Source organism: Bactrocera tryoni, chromosome 1 (genome assembly GCF_016617805.1).
Source record: "Bactrocera tryoni isolate S06 chromosome 1, CSIRO_BtryS06_freeze2, whole genome shotgun sequence".
NCBI lineage: Eukaryota > Metazoa > Arthropoda > Insecta > Diptera > Tephritidae > Bactrocera > Bactrocera tryoni.
The window spans coordinates 70,639,508-70,643,555 of record NC_052499.1 but is presented as its reverse complement, the minus strand read 5'-3'; positions in this window follow the sequence as shown (position 1 = coordinate 70,643,555).

The following is a 4,048-nucleotide window of genomic DNA, read 5'->3' as shown; positions in this document are numbered from 1 at the left end:
GTCCTCTCTCCACGAACAAAGGCCGAACTGTATAAGTCCTCATTATTCCCGTTCGGCTATATGGAACGTTAGCATGAACAATGATATCATCTGATGTCGACGTTACGAGTTTTCGAAAGAAAGGTTCTACGGAAAATTTATGGTCCTTTGCGCGTTGGCCACGGCGAATATCGCATTCGATGGAACGATGAGCTGTATGAGATATACGACGACATTGACATTCAGCGAATCAAGGGACAGCGGCTGCGCTGGCTGGATCATGTTATCTGGATGGAAGAGAACACTCCTGTTTTCAAGGTTTCGATTTAGTACCTGCCGGTAGAAGCAGAGGAAAAGGAAGACCTCCTCTTTTGGAAAGATCATGTGTAGAAAGACCTCATTGCACTTGGTATCTCGAATTGGTGCCAAATGGCAAAAAGAAGAAACGACTGGCGCGCTGTTGTTAACTCGGCTATAACAGCGTAAGCGGTGTCTGCACCACTAAAGAAGAATAAGAAGAAAAAGAAGAAGCATACTAGCCGATAACTGAGCGGTTTGTAAGCATGAAATTTATTTTTCCAGTGATGATTAGGGCTCTGAGCACCTTTCCCGCGCACCATTTAGCTTGTGACAGCATTTCTTGATCCAATACTGGCTTGAGGGAAATGCAGTTAGGAGCCACTTACATAGTAATCAAAATAACATTGTCCTGTCCACTTTATGTACACATAATTTATTATTATCATCTATCATTCAGTTAACTATCTTCAGTCTTATAATTTATGAACTACATATATCCCTTCACCAAAAGTCATCTTCTTTTTCTACTGACATTTTCACCGTTAAGCATACACCAACATATCCGTATTTAGGTCCGCACAGACTACAAATCCTTATCGCTTTAATGGTAATACTAAATTTATCACATTGGCGCCAATATCTAATAAACACTGGGACACTCACGGACGTGAATAATTACCGCTTAAAGTAACCCACAGACCCATGGCCCACTAAGAGCATATACTTCCTGCTTACAGTGTGCCTACGCGCACTGACTTATAGGACGACTTTGACGCTTTTCACTTCCGTAGCTGACGCCGGCCAATAATCTGGCCGCCGCTGCTGTATACAAAAGCAAAAAAAAAGATAAAATAAATAAATATGTAAAAAGTGCAAGCTACGCAAACTCGTAAACACATATAAACACACATACATACATATGAACCAGCTAAGAGTGAACCCAAATGGAAATGAGCGTCAATTGTGCAATTACAATGTTAGGACATACATACATACAAACATACATATGTATGTATGTATATCCACTTTAAGTATCACTTTCAAACGTCTTGATGGTGCCCTTAATGTTCATTGTGCATTCGAATCACGACCGTAAATTGTAACTTTGTGCATTTGCGTTGCGGTTTTCTGCTCTCACAACCTACCCTATACGCCTCGTTCTTCAATCGGTTTGCTAACACACAAGCACACTTACGTAGTTACGTTAATGCATGTGTTGATATTGCAATTGTTTGCTTACCTGTTCATTTCACTTAATGTCTCCAGACACATACACACACACACACATACACACACTTACGCTTGCATACGTCACATTAAATGCGTGCCCGTTTTGTATTCATACGCTGATTACGTAGCCGATAACGACAAATTCTACATATTGATCACGTCGGCCATCGTAATAATGACGTAGACGTAGACAACGCATACGACGTCTGCTCTGTTGGCGAGGACGACCCCTGCAAGGGTCTCAATCAGAACATCATAACTTGTATTGATTCGAAACCGCGTCCATCAGCAAACACCACTACCACAAACATGATTAGCCTTACCTGTTTTAATGGATGACCAGTCCTCTAACCTACAATTAAAATTGACACGGTCGCATAAAAGCACTGGTTTCATAAATCACCACGAAAGTCAACTTACTGTAACAGGATATGGGTAAACAAAATTTTGAAGTAATGACTACGTCAGAGCCAATTTTTTGAGTTCCAAGGAACTCGGAACTAATCATGCTGAGCTGAGAGGAATGGAATAATGCTGGAGCAGGTTCAAAAGGAAAATAATGTGTATTTCCAACAACAAACAGAATGGTCGAAATAAACAACGAGCGCAAAACGTATCGATAGTTTTTTTAGGTTGATAAAATTTTTTTATGTCTCTGTGTAGTTAGGTTAGGTTAGGTTAATCTGGTAGACCAATAAGCCACGCATAGACCAAGTTTGGTCCTTTGGGACACCAGATGGAGCTCAGTTGTTAGACCCAGAAGGAGTAATCATCCTTTAGGATTGCTGCGCTTGACGTGAATTTTAACAAATTCTGCGGCCTTACTATCGATACCTCCTCCAGTGTATCATACCGTTAGAACCCCAAATGCTTACAGCGTAGTCTTTTCAATGCAGAATTAGTGAACAAGAGATGCATCATTGATTCCCTGGTGCCCTGCTCTAGACATTTTCTGCAGTCTTCAGCTCTGTCAGCCTCATCCTGCGGCAGTGACCAGTTAGTATTTTCATCATGTTCCTACAGTCTCTTCTATCGACTGCCGTGTGAAATTTGATCTCCATATGTTAATTTGAGTGTGTTTGGCAGCTGTTTGTTTACAACATGAAATTTATGTTTGAAATTTTGAGTCACCAACGTAAACACGTTAACGGAATCTTCGGAAAATTTTCAGAAGTGTTTTCCGGAGTCTGTTTTTATCAAAAACACGAGTATTTGAGCGGCACAAAACATTCAGTAAAAGTCGTGAAGTCATCGAAAACTTCCACACTCTCGTACGAGTCGTTCATCATTCTTTGTTCATGAAGATAACACCGAAAAATTTAAAGAAACATTGCTTGAATATCGTGGTGTTGACATCAGGGAGATAACAGAGGATCTCAGATCTCTTATGGATCGACAAAACACGTTGTGGTTAATATTTTGGGTTGGCTTCAAACCAATATTAAACTCCTACTAAAAGCCCTAAGTCTGTTACAAAAACGATATCATTAAATAGATGCTTGACAATGTAGCTGAGATCCCCATATTCATCAAACATCATTACTGGTGAAAGCACTGAAGGCTATGCAGCCAGCCGAAGCGCATAAGAAGTGTATTGACAACTTTATAAAGAAAAGTGTTTATAAAGAATACTTGAAAAAGACAGTCTTCAATTCACTGCTGGGTGCAAAACTTCGTATTCAGTATGGTCTATGAAACAAGTAGGCAGAGATGATTCTGTTATTGGCTGCGCTTATGTGACATTGTGTTAAGTTTATAAGTTGAATAAACATATATATGTACTTGTATGTAGATGTGCCTGAGCAACTGCGACGCTCACGCCAACACACGCAAACACAAGGCAAACAATCAGAGCGCGCGTCCGCTGCCTTGGGTGACGTGTGATCGTCGTACACGAGCGGCTCCCTAAAATGGGCCTAAACACGTAAGCGTATACAGGACGCCGTCCTACCTGTTTTGTGTTTCGATCAAAATGGGTTTACGTGTAGATTGTCTCCCTCGGAGCGTCCAGATAGGCTTAGCTCCAAGTGTTCGTTTATTAATTTGTTGTTTAGATACGAAGCTGTCCGATGTGTTCGATTGTTTGATCGTTTAATCTTTGATGCTCATTCCACTGGTTTGCCTCTTGTGCGTCTCCTTCGCCTTTTGATTTATTTATTTTACCTTTTGTTTGTTTTATTTTTTGTCTGTGGTAAGTGAAACTAACACCTTTTGTCAGTCTGAAACTATGAAACATACCTGGTGATGTTGAAATGATTTCACAACTAGAAGTATACCCTTTAAGTGATTAGAAGTCTGTAAGCGCCTTATTGGTTTTTGACTCGATCACTGGTATGTGAAGAAATTGCTCACAAATCAAAAGCATTCAAATCAAACAGAATACATATGTAGATACATATATGTATATAGTTATATTTGGAAATGTTCTCTGAAAATGTGTTAATCCTGTAAGTAATTTCGAAATGTGATCGTTTTAAGTACGATTTTTTATCATAGGCAATGAACGAAACAATACATTTTTTGATAATAAGTTAATTTT